Here is a 9,143-nt window from a genome sequence, read left to right as displayed (position 1 = left end):
TAAGAATACACTTCTTTGTGACTTGAAATCATTAATTTTACAATATGGTAGATACTTAACCCCCTAGGGCACACAGTCTTTGGTGACCATCTGTGGCAATGCACACATTTTAAATAAGGGCATGACCATGCATGTTGTCTGTGCACCAACTCTCTTTGCACCCAGGAGGTTAGCAGAATTGGGTTCGAAGTTACAGAAATGAAACAAATTGAAAATTGCAAGAACAAAAGTTATATGAAATATTTCTGAGTCATGAACAAAGTTCAAATAAAATCTATTTGCAATTTATGGAGGAGCATAACTTGAGGCTTTCCTGGAGAATTTTCCTGCATTTTTGCTATATATTTCTCTATAGGCATGGCATCTATTAAAAGTGAAGGGTTTGTATGTAATATTAGAAGGCTCACCCAATATTGCAGGGCTTCTGTGAATTGTTCCAATGCCTATAATGGGGCTATCCATGGGAGTAAGAGAGACAGAATCAGACCCAGAGTAATTGGGCTTATGCATACCCACAGAATGAATAAACTTTCAGTACTTGGTGGTGGTGTGAGGCCAATCCCTGAGATTCCTCACTGGTTGGAGTAGTGCTCTTTTTTTAACATTGTTTCAGTCATGAGAAATTTTTAAAAAGATGGAAGTACAAAAAGGAAAAAAAGCCTCTCCTGAAGATTGATTGTAAACCTTTTCAAGGCAGTGCCTAGAAGCAAGCAGTTCTTCAGGGAGCATCTATTTCTGGATTGAAATCCAAGTTGCTGATTCCCATTGCTGTTGCATTTTTCAGACCCTCTTGTTATGAGTTTATAAAGCTCTCTTGGAAGAACAGCTGCATGGAGAGGACTGCAGTCCCCACAATGGTTTTCTAGGAGTCATGAATTCATGAGCTCTCCAAACTGAAACAGGCTCAGCTATCTCTTCTTTTTTGAGAACAGCTACAGAGGCAAATAGTGCAGAGTCAAAAAAATCTTGTCATTTAAGAATTTTTGGGCCCTCCATCTTCTTTTCTTGTGAGATGCGAGGTGATAGGGTACAGAGACCCTGACTAAATACCAGTGTGAATGGAGCTAGCTGCATGTTCAGGCCTCCCATGGGGGAAGTAATGACGCAGGGCCAAGGACTGAAGGACCAGTTAGCCCCTCAGAAGTGTGCTCGTTAACGCTACAGAAACAGCTCCATGGTAGTCAGAGAGGGAGAGGACATAAGACTGGCCATACTAGGCCAGACCAATAGTCCATCTAGCCCAGTGTCCTGTCTCCTGACAGTGGCCAATGCCAGGTGCTTCAGAGGGAATGAACAGAACAGGTAATCATCGGGTGATCCATCTGTTGTCATTCACTCCCAGCTTCTGGCCATCAGAGGCTAGGGACACCCAGAGCATGGGGTTGCATCTCTGACCATCTTGGCTAATAGCCGTTGCTGGACCTATCCTCCATGAACTTATTTAATTCTTCTGAAGAGCCACACTCAGTTGCTAGTGGGGTAGTTTGAAGCCTAAGCTGGTTCCTTTCTTCTTGGAAAGCCTTTTATTTCTTTTTCATAGATTTTCAGGCCAGAAGGGACTGTTATAATCATTGGCTGACCTCCTGAATAGAACAACACAGATTGCATCTGTGCCCCCTAAATCCCAAAAGCCAGCCCGGGGAGAAAAAGTCTCTATGTGAAAGATGTTTATTTGTTGTTAGATCATGCATATTGCCCAGTCCATCAGATGACAAGGTCCTAGGGCCAAATCCTGAAGTAGTGTACATGGCATAAATTACACATTGCTAAATGGGTGCAATTTATCTTCTGTGGGATGGAAGGTCAGATTCTAGCGGGAAAAGTAGCCAAATGGAGGGTGTAAGAAGGTATAAGATAAAATAGCTTTATCCATATTTCATCATATATCCTTTAGTGGGGGCTTTTCCTGTTACAACCCTGCCCTTCTGCCCCTTCAGCATGTAAATTATACATTAGTTAAGTGGGTGCAATTTATACTACCATTTATGCCATCTTTGCATTTCGCCATTAGTCTTCACTGGATGCACAAAGCTCCTGCAACATTATTTGCAACAGATTTACTAAGTCCCAAAGAAGTAGCTAAACCTCCTGACAGGGCCAATATAAACGGTACCAGTTTTGGGGAACAGTGTAGCCCATGACTGCAGCGACTCCACAAACTGGAGAGAGAATCTCAGGTTTCATTTTTTTAAAGATGTTTCTAGCCCTTTTTGGTTGCAATGTAAACTGATCATTGGAATTAAAAAATCTGGGGTGAATTTTCCAATAATGTATGGGCTATTTACAGTCCCACCTACAGCCACCCTGTGTAACCAACAGCCATTGATCCTTGGATTTGTTGGTAGACTCCTGACCAATCTGTGGCCAAGGTATTATTCCGTCTGCCTTGCTGGAGCTGGCTCATCTATTGAGCAGTCAATTTGACCTTTGACTAGAAGAAGCAACAGCTCAATAACGTAAGAGACAGTGGAGTACACTCACCCCAGGACTAAAAGCCAGGTACTCCTGTGTTGTAATCCCCATTGTGACATGCACAACACTTAGTACAATGAACTTAATTTATGTATGCACCTTTATTTTATTATTTTATTCTATATATATATATAGCTGGCTCTGTGTGTGTGTGTGTGTGTGTGTGTGTGTGTGTGTGTGTGTGTGTGTGTGTGTGTGTGTGTGTGTGTGAAAGAAAAAGAATGGGACAACAGAGGAGACTCTCAGTAGAGAATTCCAGAACTGACTGGACGCCCTGGCGACTGAACCCTTACCCTACAAAAGGCCTTTCTGAAACACAGTTGAGATGCATTGATAGGGAACACTGTATTGTATCTGCTCTATAGAGCAGTCTAACTTTATTTCCAGTGTAATCAGTCTTGCCCCTTCCATTAGCACTGTTTTATTCTGGAGTATAATATAAAGTATTGTGTGATACTGTATTTCTTGTCACAGATACACAGTGTTAGCAATTTAATAAAGACATGTAGATTTTGTGGATGGATGGAATCAGTCATCCAATAAATTCATCTCCTTACCGATGTAAGCAGAGTCTGAATGAGCTCTCCCCTGACATCTAGTGATGAGCTGTGGAAGAGCTGATCTTGTTTGCATGGGCACACTTACCCTGCCTAGGTGCACAGCATGATGGGATTGCTTGCCCAAATGATCACTTTTGGCTGTGTTGGATCCCCAGTGTCCTTCTTATTGGGGTGGGAGTAATAAAGGGTTGTTATCCTTGTTTTATGAATCTACGGCAGCAGAACTGTGCCTGGCATACCCCAATGGAGGGACTCACCCTCAACTAAACAGCACTTGCTAGGCAGGGGACATGGGTTCCAAAGCCTAGGGGAGAGGTTAGCACTTGTACTTGCACCTGGTAGTGTAGGCCCTGCTTAAGGGTCAACTAGACACTATTTGCTCCCTTCTCTATCTACTGTATAATATAAGAGCTAATTTACACTCAATTGAGAGTCTTGTTACATGCTGCAGAGCTGAAATCACTGATATCTAGGTCTAAGTGTTAGATCTGCTTTGGGACAGTGTCTCTGATGCAAGAAGCTGCCACACTAACAGCTGAAATCACTGAGAGCCATGTTAAGTGGTGGGCCCTGAAGTCATTTTGGTGAGCAGCCAGCAGGGTGGCTGGTGGAGAAGCACGGCGAGTGGCTGGCAGAGAGGGCCAGAGCAGAGCCCCACAGAGAGGTGTGGTGATCACCTGGCAGGGTGACTGGTAGAGAGGGGTGGCAAGCGAGTGCCTGAGCAGCGGGGTGAGTAAGGTGCCTCCTTACCCCCCACTCCACCCAGAGTGGGAGGTGAACTTTGCACATGCACCTCTGACCTCTGGGTCTTCACTGACTAAGGACAGCAACTGTGAGTGGGGTACAGAGAAGGGATGGGCACGTTAAAGGGACTTTTGGGTTGCTGGACTTAAGAACCTGAGGGGAAAAGGACACTGCCCAACTTCCTTGGGGGTGGGTCTTTTGCTCATGGTTTATGTGTATGAACCCTTTTTGCAGTGTTTTCCCAAATTAATGCTGAATTACTTCCCTTCTTTTATTAAAGGTTTTTTGCTACACTCCGACTCTGTGCTTGTGAGAGGGGAAGTATTGCCTCTTAGAGGCGCCCAGGGGGTGGTGTGTAATTGTCTCAGGTCACTGGGTGGGGGCTCAAGATGTTTTTGTGTTGTATTGTTGAAAAGGACCCCTAGATACTGAACACAGCCCTTGTTGCTGCCAACTCAGACTGGCAGAAGGGTTATAGTGCAGTTTTTTATTTACCAGCATATACAACAGTGGACCAATTTCTCAGCTGGTATAAACCAGCACTATCTCTCTTGACTAATGGTGTAAAGGTTACAAGCAAGTCAAACAAACTCTCATGCTTCTAGGCATAAGCCAACCTTTAACAAGTGAAGCTTGGGAAGAAACTTTCCTCTTGGGCAGGCTATTCCATATATGCCTACTTCAGGATCTCTTGCACCTTCCTCTGAAGCTGCTGGTATGGGCCACTATTGAAGAATGGCTACTGGACTAAATGTACCACTGGTCTGATACAGTATGGCAATTCCTATGTTCCTGTAGTATCCAGCTAATAGCTATTTAGTGCACAGCTGTATGTGAGTGAAAAAGAACCATATTGTGAATATAATTAACGTGAAGTGAATGAAAATCTAGTAATCTGGAGTAACTCTTCAAAGATTTCTCACAGGCAGTTTTAAATGTTCTTCTTTTCAATTTTCAGGCATGTGTTTCATATATTGAGGTCATTAGCATATCTAAGAAATCCATTTTATTGTAGTTTATACTGTGTGTTCAGTGTATTTAGTCATCATAAGGTAAATAATTCATAAGTAACAACAGATATGAGCCAACAGTTAACATATGTGTATGATCACAGTACAGAAATGTGTGGGAGAAATTTCAAACATATTTGGCAATTTAATGCATACTTCCACCTTATCTACCTTCAGATATCCCCTAGAGCAGGGGTTCTCAAACTGGGGATCGGGACACCTCAGGGGGTCTCGAGGTTATTACATGGGGGTTGCGAGCTGTCAACCTCCACCCCAAATTCCGCTTTGCCTCCAGCATTTATAATGGTGTTAAATATATAAAAAAGTGTTCTAAATTTATAAGGGGTGGGGGGGTCGCACGCAGAAGCTTGCTATGTGAAAGGGGTCACCAGTACAGAAGGTTCAGAACCACTGCCCTATAGCTATATATTTTCGATAAGACCACGTTAATACATATAATGATACAGTTTGCTGTGGCTAATTGATAATAGCATTATTTTGTATGTACCTAAAACATGACATTTGAAATCACACAATCAGTTAATTCCCAAGGACAGGAAGAATTCTCATATTCGGCCATGTTTGTCAATATGAGGACGAACCAGTTCTCTATATGGGTACATGCACTAGTTCCTAAAAGTGGTAAAATATCATGTCATAGGAAATTCATGCAGGCTATGCTACTGCAGTGTGGTTTATAATCCTGTCGCCTGAAAAGTTAAGTATGATGTGATATTATCCAGCACAGGATAAATATGATTCCTGTGTGTTTTACTCTTCTGCCATCTGAGATTTCCTTTTATTAATCCAACCTACTTCAGTCATATGGTTTCAGTAGTCTTGAACTGCCGGACCGAAGTGGCATTTGCCTAAATATTTGTTTCTTTTAGGGTTTCATTTGTGTATCTACATTAATAGCTTAGCTCCCTCTCCACCCATTTTGGAGAGGAGCAGAAACACTCTCTTCCTCTCCTCACAATCTCCCACACTCATCCTTGGTGACTTCAGCTTCCATGTTGATGACCTATCCTGCTCCTTAGCTGCATATTTCCTCGCGCTCACCCCTTCATTTGACCTGCAGCCCTGGTTTAACTGGCCCACTCATTAAAAAGGCCATTTACTTGACTTGGTCTTTACCAAGTACTGCTATCTCTCTGATCTCTCTGTTGCTCAGTTCCCTCTCCCCAACCATCACATGGTCTCTTTTAGCAGCACTCATCAGCCCTCCCCATTTCCCCAGTGCCTTGTCTCTTAGCCTTTCTGCTGACTTCCAGTCCATAAGCATTGATAACATCGCATCTCCTCTCAGACCTCTGTTCCAATGATATGGTTGTTGAGTCTCTCCATGCTTCACTCTCCTCCACCTGTGACTCCTTTGCCCTTCTGTCCCACAGTCAGGTCCACCGTGGCTCACCCCCTACCTCAGCTTCCTCTGCTGTTGCTCTTTCACTGTGGAGCATCTCTGGTGGAAATCCTGTGACCTCCACTACAAATTTGTTCTTTCCTCCTTCAGTTCTGCCATCTTCCTTGCTAACCAACTCTACTTCTCCAACTTAATTGAATCCCCTGCGCACAATCCTAACACCTTTTCTCTGCCTTGATTCAATTCTCAATCCCTCCCCTCCTGGGAGAGAACTTGAAAATAGTATTACATGCCTAAATTCCAGTTTTTATGCATGCATCTGACAAGCACGTTTTCAATGTCACCTCTGATGTATTGTTTTCTTCATTTGCACTGTACCATGTCATTGTCTTAGAATGTAAGGACTTCAAGGCATGGGTATATGTTTAGCGCAGTCCTATTGCACAATTCCATGTGCATCTAGAATGCCATAATCAGTAATAATAATTACCAGTATACTGTCATCCTGCAGTGAAGTTTGCAGAAGGCTGACAGATGTCCTGCAAAACTCCCCTAAATTCACCTGGTGGGTTATATGTGGGACCACACAGAATGCAAACTGCAGATCCTGGGTACCCATGGGAAAAGGAAGTTGGAGCCCCACTGAGAGCTGATCCCTCCATGGTGATGACTGGATCCCTTCTCCTTCATGGCAGCATGGCTTCTCTAAGTTGCCAGTGGATCCTCTGTCCATAGCTGGTTAAACAGTTCCTTTTGCTTAGGGGGCTGAAGGCACAAAATAAGAGTTAATGTTGTTTGAAGCAGCATTAACTCGTGCAGATATATGAGTAGATATCTATACAGATTAAGGGAACATGACTCACAGAGTAGCTGCTTCTCGGGCACACTGCCTCGTAAAATAGCGACAAATATCACTTCTTTAAAGTCTGATAACTCAAGACTTTCTAGGACCAGAAGCAAATGCTATGTGTCCCTCTGGAAAACTAAGAAGCCTCTCTTTCCAATGGTATAAATCTTCCAATTCTCCCTCTACAAAGTACAGAATCTTAAACCTAACACTGATCCAGGACTCAGTATTGCTCATCCTAGGGGTGAGGCCCAAGCATTTTTGGGTGAATCTCCATATGTTTTTGGGAAAGGAAGAATCTTTTCTCATGGCAAATTGATTTTTTTATGATGGTGGTTATAAGAAGTTGCTTAGAATTTGATATGTGAGAAATAAGCCAGGGGATGAACTGGTGGGCAAAGTGGAGGTGAAGCAGTAAAAGGTGCATGATACATGTACTGCATCTCAAAAATATCACATTGATGTGGAACATATGGGAAGTTTATATGGTGATGCAACAGGGTGCCAGGAACTACATCCTGCATGGAGATGCAAGACTGTGTTGATCCACTCTGTTAGCAGTTAAAATCCTGTAGAAAGCTGAGAAGTAACTTCTGATGACTCATTGTGGCAGACGCAACCTTTTAACTCCACCAGGATATAAGAGAGGTAGGCGTGAAACTCTGGTTAAAAGGAACTAGGGATAGAGACATTTCCACATGGATGTCTTGGGGATAAAAGTGTAGGCTTTTAATATTGCTTGAGGTATCAATAAAGGCAAACTTTTGTGAGGGGGTGCATTTGACATTATGCATCGTGTATAGATTTTGTGTGGTGCCAGGCTGAAACACCACTTACTTACAGAGGGGTATAATATTTGGGATGTCCTGCATAATTCATGTGTGGCTTTGATATTTATGAGTAATTCAGACATCAAAGCCTCAAGTTAGATAAAACCTTTATGCCACAAAACTTCTATATCCCATATGTGTGTATGTGCATCTCTCCTTCTCTTAACTATGGTGCTGCTATTCATGTGATAACCTTGTAGCCATTTCACCTGCACTCTGCCCACTAATCCATCTCTGCTGTTGACATTACAAACTTCTGAACAGCTTTCAAACACCCACCTAATGCTGGTGTAGATTTTATTATGGTAGCACCCAGAGGCCCAACTCAGGGACCAAAATCCATTATATGAGGTATGGGAGACATAGGTTATAAAAAAAATCTCTCCCCACGATGAAAGACAACAGGTGTGTCATTGTGGAAAGATAACAAAACAGTGAAACAGGCATGATTAGCACAAAAAGCAGCAGGCCTAGCCAATATCAAGTGTTTTTGGCAGAGATGAATTTTAAGGAGAGATTTTAAGGAAAACAATCATAAAATCATAAGGCTGGAGATCAAGAGATCATCAAGTCCAGTCCCCTGAACCGAGGCAGGACCAGGTTAACCTAGACCATCCCTGACATGTGTTTGTCCAACCTTTTTTAAAAAGCTCTAATGATGGGGATTCCACAACCTCCCTTAGAAGCCTATTCCAGAAAGTAACTACCCTTACAGTCAGAAAGTTTTCCCTAATATCTAACCTAAATCTCCCTTGCTGTAGACTAAGCCCATTGCTTCTGTTAGAACCTCAGTAGACATGGAGAACTGTCCTCTATAATAGCCATTAACATATTTGAAGACTGTTATGTAGTGGCTTTTGGGATATTACTGGGAAGCTTTTTCCATACGTAATGGGTGACATGAGAGAGCATGAAATTGCTTGTTAGAAAATTGGACTAATGGGCAATGAAAGTTTGCATTGTTGACACAGCAATGGTAATATAACAAAGTGATCTGAGCGTCTGATATGTGGTTGTTTACCAGGGCTAGAAACAGGTGGGAAGGTGGCTCCCAGCTCCTCTCCAGGAACATAAAGTACAAATTTCTAGTCCCATTATACAGTGAGATATTGGATTTTAAATCTGTCGCTAGTCCAAAACTGAATATTGTCCATTCTGTTCTTCAAACTGTTGTAGCTGGGAAAGGTGAGATGGGTCACACCAGCTCCTTGATAGCCACCCACATAAAAGAACCACCAAATATATTATTTTTCATCTGCTTGCAAAATTCTTCCTCTCAAAGACCCGTCTCCAGCCTCCACCACTAACCTCTTTGGG

Source organism: Emys orbicularis, chromosome 1 (assembly GCF_028017835.1).
Source record: "Emys orbicularis isolate rEmyOrb1 chromosome 1, rEmyOrb1.hap1, whole genome shotgun sequence".
NCBI classification, from domain to species: domain Eukaryota; kingdom Metazoa; phylum Chordata; order Testudines; family Emydidae; genus Emys; species Emys orbicularis.
This window is presented reverse-complemented; position numbering follows the sequence as displayed.